The sequence below is a fragment of the Canis lupus genome, chromosome 7, assembly GCF_011100685.1.
Source record: "Canis lupus familiaris isolate Mischka breed German Shepherd chromosome 7, alternate assembly UU_Cfam_GSD_1.0, whole genome shotgun sequence".
Lineage (NCBI taxonomy): Eukaryota > Metazoa > Chordata > Mammalia > Carnivora > Canidae > Canis > Canis lupus.
In genome coordinates this window covers 12934497-12950927 of record NC_049228.1, presented here as the reverse complement: position 1 = coordinate 12950927, position 16431 = coordinate 12934497, and the positions used below count along the sequence as shown (strand labels likewise).

At 37.0% G+C, this 16431-nt stretch overlaps 1 protein-coding gene across 12 annotated transcripts in view; it reads right to left on the bottom strand.

The window, feature by feature from the left end:
* Positions 1-16431, bottom strand: part of KCNK2 (potassium two pore domain channel subfamily K member 2) — a 200138-nt gene that overhangs the window by 8972 nt on the left and 174735 nt on the right. The gene's annotated exons all lie outside the window — the stretch shown is intronic.

Genomic DNA, 16431 nt, shown 5'->3' with positions numbered 1-16431 from the left:
TTGCCTTCTCCCTGCCAGCCCCCCAACCTTTGTCATCATTCTCACCATTTTGCATGAAAAAAACCTGACTAGGCCACCCCAGAATCTAGGCTTCACCATCCTTATGGAATGTAACCTTTAAAGTTAAAGAAGGGTTAATGCTTTTGCTTTAAAATAATCACCAATACCTTTGTTAGCAACTATGAACACTTACTAAACATCTAATAGCTTTCCAAGGTAGCAAAGTTTCATGATTACAGAGGTCCAGTATTTGTCTCCTTGGTAGTGGTTCCAAGCTCTATAGTTCAGGTTCTCCAAAGCATCTCAAACAATACCAAGAAGGCCTCCTTGGAATAGTAGCAACACAATTTAAAACCAATTACTTGCCATATTTCAACTCTTTTAGGGCAATTTTCCTAAATCACACAAGGTTGATAGGATGGCCTAAGAAAGATAGAAGTTCACTAATATAGAAACTTGCAATTTATGAAGTTTGTAGGAAGCTCATTTGTAACTGTAAGGAGTATTTATCACCCCACTGACTCTAATCAACCAACAACATGGCAGATTTGAGGGTAAAGATTACTGGCCAACTTCTTATCAAGCTCACTCTTTCCTTCCACTAACTCCATAATGCAGCATCGGGGACAATGCTTTGAATAGAGTGATTGAATAAAGTTTAGTTTCCCCAGCCAAGGTGGTAAATTTAATGACAGAGACTATCCATCCTATTTATTTCTTCTCATAAAAGTACCCCAACATGGTAATTTGAACCAACTAGATGCCTGCATACTTTCTAACTGATGACTGGTGAGAAATCTGTGACTGTTGACTGACACAGCTCTCTGCCTGTATACAAACAGTCTCAGATACTCTCATATAAAGCTATTTGCATAAGTTCAGTATCAGTGTGTATTGGTACACCCTGAAGAGAAAGCAATTTTATAACTCAATTTTACTAATCACTGAAATGTTCAGAGCCTTTGACAAAAGCCAATTAATTCATAGAAATTTATTCTGGGCAAGAATTTTCACCAAAGGAAAAAATATGTATGAAGATATTCTCTGAACCATATTTTTAAAGTTTTAAAATTAAGTAATCTTGACACCCAGCATGGGGCTCCAACTCATGACCTTAAGATCAAGAGTTACATGCTCTTCCGACTGAGCCTTCCCAGTGTCCCTGAACCATATATTTAATAGCATAATATTGAGATTAATAAAGGTCATTTAAAAAGTCAGTGTTTATGAGAATCCTCAGGTATAGAAACTATTTTCTCCTAGTATGATGTGTTAAATAAAGTGATAAAGAATATAAAATTATATCTTTATTTTGATTACAACTGTGTAAAATAATGAATGTATATAGGCAAGGGTAATAAAATAATAGTATGTAAAAATGGAAACTGTATTGAATATCTATTATAGATCAGGCCCTGGGCTTAGTGCTAATGTTCTTGAATTGCAGAAATTTTTCCTTTTAAATCCCCCCCCTTACTGATATTATAGTACTACCTGTACAGATTCAGTGTCCAGCACACTCAGCCCTGATTAAAGCTTGTGAGGGCAGAGTTCTCTCTGGAAAGCTTTCTATTTGCTTGACACATGCATCAAAATTGGACTGCAATTGCCATTGGGAGTTTTTCTTATCCATATAGCAAAGTGAAAAAAAACCAACAACACCTTGAAGGAATCTTTAATGTAACAAAGAAATAAAAAATGACAGAATAAGATGAAAAGCCAGCCTACAGAATGGGAGAAAATATTTGCCAATCCTATTATCTGATAAGAGATTGATATCCAAAATACATAAAGAACTCATGCAACTCAGTAGCAAAAAAACAAATAATCTGATTAAAATAATAGGCAGAGTATCTGAATAGACATTTTTCTTTTTTTTAAAAAAGATTTATTTATTTATTTTAGATAGGGAGAGAGAGAGCACGTGGGGGAGGAAGGGGCAGAGAGAAAGCAGGAGAGAGAATCTCAAGCAGATTTCCCACGAGCAAGGGAGCTAATGTGGGGTTCAATCTCACAACCTTGAGATCATGACCTGAGCTAAAATCAAGAGTCAAACGCTTAACTGACTGAGCCACCTAGGTGCCCCTGAATAGACACTTTTCCAAAGAAGACATACAGAAGGCCAACATGTAAATGAGGTGTTCAACATCATTCCTTACAGGGAAAATGCAATTCAAAACCAAAATTACATACCACATCACAACTGTTAGAACCACTAGTATCCAGAAGATAAGAAATAACAGGTGTTGGCAAGGATGTGAAGAAAAGGGAATCTTTTTGCACTTTTGGTGGGAATGTAAATTGCTGCAACCACCATGGAAAACAGTATGGGGGTTCCACAAAAAGTGAAAAATAGGACTAGCATATGATGTAGCAATTCCACTTCTCAGTATTTATCCAAAGAAAATGAAACCACTTACTCAAAAAGATATATGTACTCCCATGTTCACTGCAGCATTATTTATGACAACCAGAACATGGAAATAACCTAAGTATCTTGTCAATGGATGAATGGATAGAGAAACTGTGATACACACATACACTGAAGTATTATTATTCAGCCATAAAAAATGAAATCTTGCCATTTGCAACAACATGGGCGGAACTTAAGGGCATTACACTAAATGAAATAAGTCAGAGAGAGAAAGGCAAATATCATATGATCATATGATCTCACATGTGGAATCTTAAAATACACACACAAAACGCAAGTTCACAGGTACAGAGAAGAGACTGGTGGTTGCTGGAGGCAAGGAGTGTGGGGGGAGTGGGCAAAATGGGTGAAAGGAGTTAAAAGGTACAAACTTTCAGTTATACATAAGTCGTGGGGATGTAATGTACACCATGACAACTATGATTAGTAACACTGTAATGCATATTTGAAAGTTGCTAAGAGAGTAATCTTAAAAGTTCTCCTAAGATAAAATTCTGTGACTAGGTATGGTAACGGATATCAACTAGACCTGTATATTTTGCAATATATATAAATATTGAATCATTATTTAGTACACATAACAGCAATGTTATATTGTATGCCAATTATACCTCAATAAAGAAATTTCAAAAAAATTCTAAAAAAAAGAATGAGACTGTTTGAGTCATTATTTCTGAATCTTTACCTTGTTTACTGAAGTATAATTCATTATACTTTACTATATACATTTGGGTGTGATGACTTTCATATTTGTTAATGATTTCACTTCGGAAAGCTTCCTGTCTCTACTCCAGGCCAATCTTCACCAGAGTAGTCATTTCCTAGTAGTAGAAAGTATAAGGGCCTAAAGAGAATTTTCAGTGTTCTCAGTTTGAAAAACAATTTTTTTTGTAATTGCAGGTCTTTTATTTTTCAAAGATTTTATTTATGTATTTGAGAGGGAGAGAGAGCACAAGCAGGGGGAAAGGTAGAGGGAGAAGCAGACTCCTGGCTGAACAGGATGCCCAACGCCGGGCTGGATCCCAGGACCCTGTGACCATGACCTAAGCCAAAGGCAGACACTTAACTGACTGAGCCAGCCAGGTGCCCCTAATTGCAGGTCTTTAAAAGGTTTGGTCTTTATCAACTGCACTGGTAAGGTTATTTTCCTTCAAGCAACTCTGCAAAATTCCAGCCACATATTTTTTTCCGGAAGAGCAAAGCTGATTTATGGGGAGAAGTAATTCCTTATACTTTCATTTCCCTTCTGATCTCTTTCTGAGCTATGCTTCTGTAACAGGAATCATGATTTTTGATAGAGAAAAGATTCCAGGGTGCATACATCTATATGTCCTCTGAATATGGCAAAAGTCACTGTCTCCCCACCAGCTAGAGTTACCTAAAAAATTGTTGTTGATTATTAACTAAAATGCAAGGGCTGTTGCATAAATTGTTTTTTATAAAATTCAACAATCACCAAGAGGTTAAATACTTTTTCATTTTAATATGCTGCTTAATTTATCAAATTAACTTGTGACATTCCTCAAATTTAGAATAAGTCTAACCTGAATTATTTATTTACTTTACCTCTGTATATCACTTTGACCAAACAAGTCCTTAGCCCTTCTATACATTTCCATTAAATCGGAAAACCTAGCATACTCTGCTTCAGCTTTTCGCCTAGAATCAAAATTTCCCTACTTCCCTACCTACCCCACTTCCCTACCTACCCACGAGCTTTAAAATTCTACAACTCTCTTTATAGACATTTGGTTTTCAGATCATTAATAGATGAGTAGTAATAAAAATTCACTAATATTCAAAATTGTCCAGTTCCAAAGACCAAATAGCTCGGTAACATTTTTTCTAATTATTTGTAGGTAGATACTTTAGAGTGGAAATTTGTGGTATAATTTAGAAATCTGGCAACAGTGACTCCATTAGTCCTTTGTGGTAAAGTAGCCATTCAAATTTTCTTTCCCTCAAATCTCTCCACCAGTCATCTCCCTTGAATAACTCCCTTCAGATCATGTACACTGCCATGTTTTGCAATCCTACAATTTCTGCCAGTTAGTCTCCCTATAGACCTTACCCTACCTTATCTCTATTTTTCTATACTAATTGGCTTTTTCTTCTCATGTATACTCACTTAACTATGAATAATAATCACTCACTATTGGTAAGCCAGTCCCTTTCATAGAGTCATAACTAGACAGGAATTTCTATCTGAAACTTTAAGATTTTTTTCTAAGTTTTTTTCCAATTAACAAAAGCCAACTCAAGTACTGGATAATACTTGGAAGAGTTTCAACTTTTCTTTTCTTTTTTATTTTTTTTCCACTTTTCTTTTAAAAAACATTTTTTATGTGCAGATCTAACTGTTGTTTTATTTTAAAGTTCTTACTTAAACTCCAGTTAGCATACAGTGAGTGTAGTATTAGTTTCAGGTGTACAATATAGTGATTCATCACTTACATTTAACACCTGGTGCTCATCACAGCAAGTGCCCTCCTTAATCGCCATCACCTGTTTCACCAATATGTTCACCCACCTCCCCTCTGGTAACCATGACTTTGTTCTCTATGGTTGAAAGTCTGTTTCTTGGTTTGCCCCTCTCTTTTTCCCCCCTTGCTTATCTGTTTTGTTTCTTAAATTCCACATATGAGTGAAATCATATGGTATTTGTCTTTCTTTGACTTATTTCATTTAGCATTATACTCTCTAGATCCATCCATGTTGTTGCAAATGGCAAGATTTCATTCTTTTTTATGGCTGAGTAATATTCCATTGTATTGTTTTTGACATAGGCAAAATAACATGGATAGAGAATCTTCTCTGTAAGGGCCTATTTTTTTTAAAGATATTTTTTTGAAAAGGAGAGAGAGAGAGAGGAGAGCACGATGAGGGGAGGAGCAGAGAGACAATCCCAAGCAGACTCTACACTGAGCCTAGAGCCCTTGGGGCTCAATTTCACAACCCTGAACTGAAATCAACAGTTGGACGCTTAACCGACTGAGCCACCCAGGCACCGCTCTAAGGAATGTCTTCAAAAGGATCTAAAATAAAGCTGACCATTTAGGATTTAATGGCCATTATGTAATTTTCTTTACCAGGAATAAAACTAAAGAGGTTTTTCTTGTCTTTGTCCAATGCATTTTTCTGTCCCTTTGATAGTGGGATGTTAATTTTTCTCAGTGCTCAAATGCTTATATACCTTAGTGACTTGAGGCAAATTAAATACTAAAAGCTGAGTTGAGGTAGCTGGGTTGAAAGCATTCCTCTGGTGAAATGTATAAAAATAATGTGAAGCCTACTTTGCATTCCAATTTCAGAGGTTGCCTAGACTATAATTCCTGACAATTATTATTAATTCATTTTCCGAAGTATTGACATTGTGTTGCATTGTTGAACTGCACTGTTAAAAAGAACAATTCAAATATTCTCTTCACTCACTGGTTAAAAAAAAAAAACACACACAGCTAAAAGGATTACTAAATGTCACATTATCTTGACAGAATAGTACATGATGTTTTTCTCTGGTTTTCAGGAAAGCATATGTAATATTTATAAGGCCTCTTTAATCTAAACTACTTTTTTTAGTTAGCTATGTCTCCACTCCTTAATACCACACATATTAACATAATTGTGCAAATACTGAGTACAATAGTTTTAATAAAACAATGTCAAGGAAAATAACAAAACTAATATTAATACCGTGATTTTAAAATACCTTTCTTGTAAAAATGTGAAAGTATTATATATAATGTTAACTACTTTAACGATAAGGTGGGGCTGCAAAATCAGACATTCACTTGTACAGTAGACCCAATTTCTTAGTTTTTCTTATAGGTGTTACATATTGTCAGCATATCACTGAACATTCTTGAAATTCTCCCCAGTGGTCTGATATTGGAGTTACTTTAACAATCTCTATTATGGAGCTCTCCAACTTACATAACATTTTATTGTAGTGTGAAGATAGAGATATTAAAATTCATAAAACAATATAAAATAATTTATGTATTTTTTATAAAATTTCACATACTCATGATTGGGTTACAGTAGGTAGATATTTGTCAGTACAATGAGGAAACTCTATGATGGGGTGGGGCTGATGGTGGGGTCATGTGTGTTTGTTGTTTTTCTTAAAAGTATCTAGCTGTGTGACAAATACCAGTCAAAAGTAATAACTGAATAAAGGGATGATGAAACTTTATAAGCATTTTCCACAAAATATATTCATTATATATTTAATAAAATCAAAGCAGCGGTGCCTGGGCAGCTCAGCCGTTTAAGCCTCTGACTCTTGGTTTTGGCTCAGGCCATGATCTCACAGTCATGGGATCCAGCCCTGAGTCAGGAGCAGTATGGAGTTTGCTTTTCCTTCTCTCTTTCCCTCTCCCTCTGCCCCTCTCCTCTGCTTGATCTGTCTCTCTCTCTCAAATAAATTTTAAAAATCTTTAAAAAAATTAAAATCAAAACATCTGATGACGTTTCAAAACTCTTTCAAGAAACCTGGATTTAATAGTAGCTTACTTATAACAAAAGGGCATTTTATGTTCATTTATGACCATAAGACCTGTTCTCTAAAAAAAGGCTTTTGCTTCCTTTCCTCTTCTGTTTTCCTTCCTTAAGAACTCAGCCCTTAAGCAGTTAGGTGAAGCAAAACTAGGGAGACATCAAAGTGACACGTGGCATGGTTTTTTCCTCCCACCCACTCCATTCACCTCCTTCGGAGACACAAGTTGTAGCTCACTTCCTTATTCTCCACTTCACCTATTCCTCTTTATTCCACAGTTTTGCAAAGAGTAAGTAAATATTTTGGTATTCTTTAACATGATTGATTTAGGATGTGTTACCCAACCATGAGCTTCACAGACTATGTGTAACTCTTGCAACTGTATTATACACTAGGAGAATTTGTGCATTTTTTTAGTGGGGAAGGGGATCAGAGCTCTTCACAAACTCTCAAAAGGTATGTGACCCAGAAAAGGTTGTGAACTCCTGCTATATGAAATAAATTCAACATTGATGCTAATACAAGTGAAAGACCACTCCTATGTTTTGGACTGTTCCAAACAGTATTTTGTGTATTGTTTTATCTCAACCACCTAGTCCAGTACAGGTACCTTGTAGGCACTTAATAGAGCTTGTCAAATAAGTGTCCCAGAAGCCAGAGGAATTTGGGGGTGTCACAAGGAGGCTGGCAGATAAAAGACAAGAGGATGGTAGAGAGTATTATGGGAGAATGCTGTAAATTTCAGACATTGAGCGTCATGATGCAAAGACCTGCTAGAATGTGTTAGGAGAAAAGTTATTGCCCTTTTAGTGCTTCCTGGATGAGACAGACAGATAATTTCATAAGTAAATACATAATTACAAATCATGATTATGTGCAGTTAAGCCAAAGTAAAGAATGTCATACAGCATATAGGAGGAGGAATATTAGATTGGTGGGGTCAGATGGATGTCTGGAGAGATGTGACATTTGATCCGAAATCAGAATGATCTCTGTAGTCACCAAGGTGATGAGCCTGGAGAAGACTGCTCAAGGCCAGGGCAGAGCACATGGGGAGGGGAGGGCAGGGAGAGAAGGGGGCAGGAGGCAAGGGATACATGTGAAAAAGAGCTTGGTGTAATCAGAGAACTGAAAGAAGGCCCATGTGGCTTGATTCTAATGAATCCACAAGATGAGGCTTGAGAGGCAGGCAGGGCTCAAATTGTGCATGACCACGGAAGTCAAGTTAATTCAAAGATCTTGAATTTATTCTCAGAGCAATGCGAGACAATTGAGAAGTTTGAAGCAGAGAATAACAGTGTCAGGTTTGAGTTTTGGTTTCTGTACATGCACCACATATGTTGACAGAAAAGTCCTGAAAGTTCAGAGACAAGGATAGGACTTCAATTTTTATTTATTTTTTTTAGGCTATTACTAATATTTAACATATGGAACACTAGTGCCCTTGCTTGGTGCCTGTGGACCGTGGAGGAATGAGGAGGAAAGAGTAGGATTTGCACCATGGGCAGGCTGGCAGGGGCTCCCTCACCTCTCTGATGTCCATGTATTCAGATGTCTTAGAATTTACAGGCCACAGGCTATCAGCAGTGTGGTTACTTTTAGAAAATCATCTTTATATAGTAGTATTTCTGTTATACTAAGTAAAAAGGAGGGAGGTAGCCATGAAAATCTTAGGCACTAACAGTTGCCTCCTGGTATAACACTTAAAGATCACCTATGCAATTTTTTTCTTAAAATTTGGTGAGACTCACTGTGATGACAAATGTTTTCTATAGGATGCACAGGGCAGATATTCTGAAACAAATCCATCTACTCTATCCCTTTAAGGGATAGAAGATATATATACAATATAAAAATTTAAAAATTTTAAATATGTACAATGGAAGAAGAATTTGTCTTAAAGATTTTTAAAAAATTTATTTTAGAGAGGGTGAAAGAGAGGGCACATGAGCAGGGAGAGGGGAAGAATGGGAGGAACAGGGAAGGGGAGAGAATCCCAAGCAGAGTCCACACTGAGTGTGAGCCCCACATGAGACTTCAGGCTTGGTCCCACTGCCCTGAGATCATGACCTGAACAGAAACCCAAAGTGGGATGCTTAACTGAACGAACTACCTCGATGGCCCCAGAAGAGGAATTTTTTAAAATAGGTGTTTAGAAATAAGTTTCCAGATGGACATTTCAATGTGGCTGGTTGTGATCAGAGCTGCTTTCTCCCAAACAACATCTCTGAATTCTGCAGCTAGTAGGCCTGTTTCCTACACCAGAACAAGGCCCCTCTCTCCTCCACCTGGAAGGCTATAATCTCAGAAGGGCTGGACCTGTAGTAGTAACAAGCAGATATCCTAGGGGCAGTATATCCGGCAAGTGGTGCCATGTGGTGGTCCCTGGGCTAAGGCAGGGGTCTGGCTAGACGAGTTGCATCTCTCTCCCTCTGCTTCTCCCCCTGCTTGTGTGTGCCCTCTATCTCTCTCTCTCTCTCTCTCTCTGTGTCAAACAAATAAATAAAATCTTTAAAAAGATTTACTCATTTGACATGAGTAAAAATGGCTATTTCCTAGCGCAAGAAAGCCATTTGCACAATTTGTGAAATGATACTAAAAAGTGAGTACAATGTTCAACAGGCAAAATTTTAAAAAAGCATCCTTCTTACATTTGGATCTATGTGAGTTACCTTTCCCAGACATGACAGCCATTAAATCAAGAATCGAAATAAACTGCACTGTGAGGTAGAATTAGGGATGGCCATAACATGGAGCATTAAATCCAAGACCATGGGACATTCAAATCATACTGTTTTCATTATTAATAATTTTGGGGGAAAAGCAAAAAAGTTTTTTATTATCAGTGAACACAATTTAAACATTTTTCAATGACTTCATTTTCATTTTTTAACATTTCTCCCTTTGCATGTGTTTTAAGTCTATATCTAATATGTTGGTGCAGGAACATGGTAGCACATATATGTAACTTACATATATGTAACTAAACATGCATATGGTAGAGACATAGGCTCAAATATATATATATATTTTGCAAATAATTATTTATGATAAAACTTCTGGAGACCACTGCAGAAAGGAAATGGATCACTGGGAGATTGAGAGGGAAGGCAAACATCTAGGTAGGATGCTGCGGAGGGGGGTCAGGCAGGCTGTTCTGCAGCTCCTTCCACCATATTGGGGGACTTTCAACCTCTGCGTGACTGACTCATGTTGCACAATAGCTTCACCCATGTCTACCTCCATCATTCTTGGCTCTTTAACTTTTGCTGTAGATGGGCACCCATTCACAGGTCCCTATCCTGGACCTAATCTCTGACCATAATTCCAATCTCTCTAGCTGTTTGCTCTCTAGCCATCACTATTCTAAACTGCGACCCCACTGAACCTCATAGACACTTGGTCCCTTAGTGTCTTAGCCCATTAGTCCCTTCCACTCCTCCCTGTACTCTCCCACCACCCCAAAGATGCCCTCAAAGCCTGTTAGTGTACATGTTTTGATAGCCATGTATTGTACTGTGGCTACTGGTTTTTGTCTATCCTGTTTCCTATTGGACACTGGTCACTGAGCCCAAAAGTATGTCTAAATGTGTCATCTTTTTATTGCCGGATCCAATCTCTGCCTGAAGTACAGTGGCTATCCCAGAGAGCTTAAAAAAGTAAGCTGTGCAGAGAATATTAATTGCTTTTTCTTTAAGCCATTTATTCTAAATTTATGAAAATGTTTAAATTGCACATATCAATCTGGTTCAATAGGTAAACTGAGGGGGTGATTGTTTTAAAAATTAAAGCCATTAAATAACTTTTGAATGTAAGAATATTGGAAATTTTATTCCAAGCAGTGCCAGATAGGTATTTTTTCCTATGATAGTCAAAGGAAAAAGTTATTTAGGTTTCTAGGGCTAAACCCGTCTCAGGTATATTATCAGAATCACTCTCAGTGCAAGGTATAGGTGAGTGGCTGGAGAGTTGTAGGGTGTGTAAAAGAAGATGAGACCTCAGTACCATGAAAGCTACATATGAAAGATCCACAGCTAATATCATCCTCAATGGGGAAAAACTGAGAACTTACTCTCGGTCAGGAACAAGATAGGAATGTCCACTCTCACCACTGCTATTCAACATAGTACTGGAAGTCCCAGCCTCAGCAATCAGACAACAAAAAGAAATAAAAGGCATCCAAACCAGCAAGGAAGAAGTCAAACTTCCATTATTTACAGATGAAATGATACTCTACATAGAAAACCTGAAAGACTCCACCAAAAAACTGCTAGAACTGATACATGAACTCAGTAAAGTTGCAGGATGGAAGATCAACATACAGAAATCTGTTGCATTTCTATAACCAATAATGAAGCAGCAGAAAGAGAAATCAAGGAATCGATCCCATTTACCATTGCACTCAAAACCATAAGATACCTAGGATTAAACCTAACCAAAGAGTAAAGGATCTGTACTGTGAAACCTATAGAATATTTATGAAAGAAACTGAAGATGACAAAAAGAAATGGAAAAACATTCCAGGCTTATAAATTGGAAGAACAAAAACTGGGCTTAGTCAGCTAAGCACCTGCCTTTGGCTCAGGTCAGGAGCTCAGGGTCCTGAGATGGAACCCTGCCTTGGGTGCCCTGCCCAGTGGGGGAGTCCACTTTTCCCTCTGCCCCTCCCCCTGCTCGTGCTCTCTCTCTCAAATAAATGAAATCTTTAAAAAAGAAGAAAGAACAAAAGCTATTAAAATGTCTATAGTACCCAAAGCAATCTACAGATTTAATGCAATCCCTATCAAAATACCAACAGCATTTTTCACAGAGCTAAAACAAACAATCCTAAAATTTGTATGGAACCCCAAAGACCCTGAATAGCCAAAGCTATCTATCTATCTATCTATCTATCTATCTATCTATCTATCTATCAATCATCTATCTATCTATCTATCTATATATATATATATGTCATAGGGTAGTAGATTTTATATATATATAAAATCTAATCTTCTCTTTGACCTCATTGAGAAAATGTTGGCGTATGATCCAGCTAAAAGGATTACTCTCAAAGAAGCCTTAAAGCATCCTTTCTTTTATCCCCTAAAAAAAGCTACATAGATTTCTAAGTGTATAATTCTCTTGAAGAGATTTTACAGACTGCATCAGTCTAATTTTTAAATAATTTATTTTGTATAGCTTTTGTAAATTTCTTACGTTTCTGTATTGCCATGTTTATTTTGTTTGGATAATTTGATTTATTAAGTAAATAGCTAAAGTAATGAACAATTTTTCAAGTAATTACTGTATAAAATGATATATTCAAAATAAATTTTTTGTGCTTATGAAAAAAAAAAAGTCCATCTGTGGCTGCCCAGTGGATCTGGTGTCATGGCTGTGGGACGGATGTGGAACCAGCCTATTGGGTACTGTCAGATAAGCACAAGACCATTTGTAAGTTTTCAGATGAAATGTCCATCCTGCGAGAAGAAGGATGTCTGTTTAGAAAACTTCTACAATAAACTGAAGTGAGTATTCAGCATATTGTAGAAAGAATGTTGCACTTCATCTTTAGGCTGAGATTAGGCAGCTGTTTGTAATAAGGACTGCGGAGGAAGCTATAGAACTGTACACTGGTGCTCACTTATAAAAGAACTTTGTGTCAAATGGTGTAGTGCTTTATATCATAATATCATGTTGCTCTAATAAAACTATTTTTTGTAAAAAAATACATATATCTATATCTGAGAGAGATGCATGAGCATGAGGGAGAGGGGGAAGAAGGCTCCCCACTGAGTTGAGAACCTGACTGGGGCTTAATCCCAGCTGCTGGGATCATGACCTGAGCTGAAGGCAGACACTTAACTGACTGAGCCACCCACGCACCCCAAGCCAAAGCAATCTTGAAAATGAAAAGCAACACTGGAGACATCACAATTCTGGACTTCAAAACAATATGGTACTGGCACAAAAACAGACACATAGGTCAATGGAAGAGAATAGAAAGCCCAGAAATGGACCCACAACTATACAGTCAATTAATTTTCAACAAAGCAGGAAAGAATATCCAATGGAAACTAGATAGTCTCTTCAATAAATGGTGTTGGGAAAACCGGACAGCAACATGCAGAAGAATGAAACTGGACCACTTTCTTACACCATACACAAAAATAAATTCAAAATGGTTTAAAAACTTAAATGTGAGACAGGAAACCATCAAAAACCTAGAGGAAAACACAGGGATCAACCTCTTTGACATGAGCTGTAGCAACTTATTAGACACGTCTCTGGAAGCAAGGGAAGCAAAAGCAAAAATGAACTATTGAGACTTCAAGATAAAAAGCTTATTCACAGCAAAGGAAACAATCAACAAAACCAAAAGACAACCTACAGAATGGGAGAAGATTTTTGGAATTGTTTTATCAGATAAAGACTTAGTATCCAAAATATATAAAGAACTTATCAAACTCAACATTCAAAAAACAATCCATTTAAGAAATGGGCAGAAGACATGAACAGACATTTTCCCAAAGGAGACAGACAGATGGCCAACAGATACATGAAAAGATGCTCAACATCACTCATCATCAGGTAAATACAAATCAAAACTATGATGACATAGCACCTCATACCTGTCAGAATGGCTAAAATTAACAAGACAGGAAATAACAGATGTTGGCAAAGATGCAGAGAAAGGGGAACCCTCTTATACTGTTGGTGGGAATGTAAATTGGTACAGCTACTCTGGAAAACAGTATGAGGGTTCTGCAAAAAGTTAAAAATAGAACTACACTATGACCCAACAATTGCACTAGTAGGTATTTACCAAAAGGCTACAAAAATACTGTATAAAAGGGACACATGCATCTTGATGGTTATAGCAGCCAAATTATGGAAAGAGCCTAAATGTCCATCAACTGATGAATGAATAAAGAAAATGTAGTATACACACACACACACACAATGGACTATTACTCAGCCATCAAAAAGAATGAAATCTTGCCCTTGAGATGGATGGAGCAAGAATGTATTATGCTAAGCAAAATAAGTCAGTCAGAGAAAGACAAATACCATATATTTTCACTCATATGCAGAACTTTTAAAAAAGATTTTATTTCTTTGACAGAAAGAGAGAGAACAAGCAGGGGGAAAGGCCGAGGGAGAGGGAGAAGCAGACTCCCCACTGAGCGGGAAGCCTGATATAGAGCTCGATCCCAGGACCCTGAGATCATGACCTGAGCTGAAGGCAGACACCTAACTGACCATGCCACTCAGCTGCTCTCATATGCAGGATTTAAGAAACAAAACAGATAAACATAGAGGAAGGGAAATACAAACAGAGAGGGAGGTAAACCATAAGAGACTATTAACTATAGAGAACAAACTGAGGGTTACTGGAGGGGAGGGGATGGGCTAGAAAGGTGATGGGTATTAAGGAGGATGTTTGTTGTGATGAGCACTGAGTGTTGTATGTAAGTGATGAATCACTACATTTTACTTCTGAAACCAATATTACACTATATGGTAACTAAGTAGAATTTCAATAAAAACTTGATGCACATACACATACAAAAGAAAGATGAGACATGAGTAACAAAGAATTGAGAAAAGAACAAGTCTTCATGTTGTTGTTCTTTGCTGGTATTATTTTTAGAGGTTAACACATTTTTCTTTGAGTATATCCTCTATCAGTTAAAAAACATCTTTATTATATTTAAGCAAATGGAATGTAAGAGAAAATATTCATTATTGTCCAAGTGGAATCAGGAAAATTATATTTCCAACTTGTTTTTCAAAGGGGATATTGCTTCCAGAATTTTCTCTCATAGAGTAAACTCTCCTATGTACAACTGCATGAGTGTGGGTCATTGGCATTTATAGAAATCCTCTGATATGATTGTAGAGCTCTTCACTTTGACACATCAGACAAAAGGCCGGGGTATCAACAGAAATATAAAAAAGATATTCTCCAAGAATTCCTTCAGATAAGGGAAAGCGTAAGTAATTTACACATTTGGGTAATGTGCAATACACATTGTGAATTTACATATTTATTTCATTGCCTTTGCAATTTGCCCTTTACTCTTCTCCATTCTAATTCCTTGAAACGATATTGTTTAGGGACACTATATGTTTAGAAGGAAAAACACAATCTATATCATTGGCACAGAAGAAGCAGCTTTGTTTTAAAACAGGTCACTGCCAGAGAATCTTAGTCTATATTCTGTAATATTGTCTATAATCCATATTCGGATCTTAGTCTGGCAGGGCTGTCCATTCCACTGACTGCTACCATTCTGACTACTGGACACTTCAAACATGGCCAATCTGATTTGAAATGTGCTGTAAGTAATAAATACATACTAGATATTGAAATTTTGTTGCAAAAAATGTAAAATATCTCATTTATAGGTCAAAATGATCCAAGTTTGGATATATTGGGTCAAATAAAATATATTATTAAAAATAATTCCATCTTTTCCTTTTTACTTTTTTAGCGAGCCTATAAGAAAATTTCAAGTTACATATGTGGCTTGCATTTGTGCTTTGCATTATATTTCTATTGGACAGCCCAGTCTATAGGATGCCCTTATATTGCCATCTTTAAATTGGATTACAAAGAATCATGCTTTTGTTCTTAAATGAATGTATAAACCAAACATTTAGGAAAAAAATAAAAGTAGTCATGTAGTTTTAGGAAAATAATGCAAAATTAGAATTCTTCTTCACTCTCTATTTCAACAAAAGGAGCAGAGAGGGTCTAATAATGCAGTGTTCACTACCCATGAAGCAAGTGTTCACAGCTGCCTTTCTCCAAACCCAATCTCGCATTGCCAAATTAGTTCTACAGAAATGTTGTTCACTGTGTAGGACATGATCTGTCTTACAAGCATAACACTGTATTTTAGTTAATGTGACCAAACTGTAATGAGGCTACATAAGAAACAGGAGGAAAAGATAAAAAGCAAAAGACGGGGCGATGGAAATATTGGGGGCATGACAAAGACACAGGTTAGCCTCTTGCCCCAGAAGAGTGCAGGGGCTCACCCTGAGTATTGTACATACAGATCAGAAATCTGTGAACCTGTCTCTGCAGGTGTATCTACTGATGGCTTATAAATTTAGAATTTAGGGGAAAACACCACCACTACTGAATAGAAGAATAAAATGTAGGAAGCACTCATTGTGAAAGTAAAGTCAAAGAGCTATATATACTTTAATATCCTTTCAACAAATGCTTTTTTTTTTTTTTAAAGATTTTTAAAATTTATTTGACAGAGAGAAAGAGAGCACAGGGGGCAGAGCAGCAGTCAGGGAGAGGGAGAAGCAGGCTCCCTGCTCAGCAGGGAGAAGCTGGATCCCAGGATTCTGGGATCATGACCTGAGCCAAAGGCAGATGCTTAACTGACCCCGGCACCCTCAACAAATGCTTCTAAAGAGTATATGGAAAGGTAGCATGTTGGGCACAAACACCACTTGCCTGTGGCAGTCAGAAGCTGTCCAAAGCATCTACTCA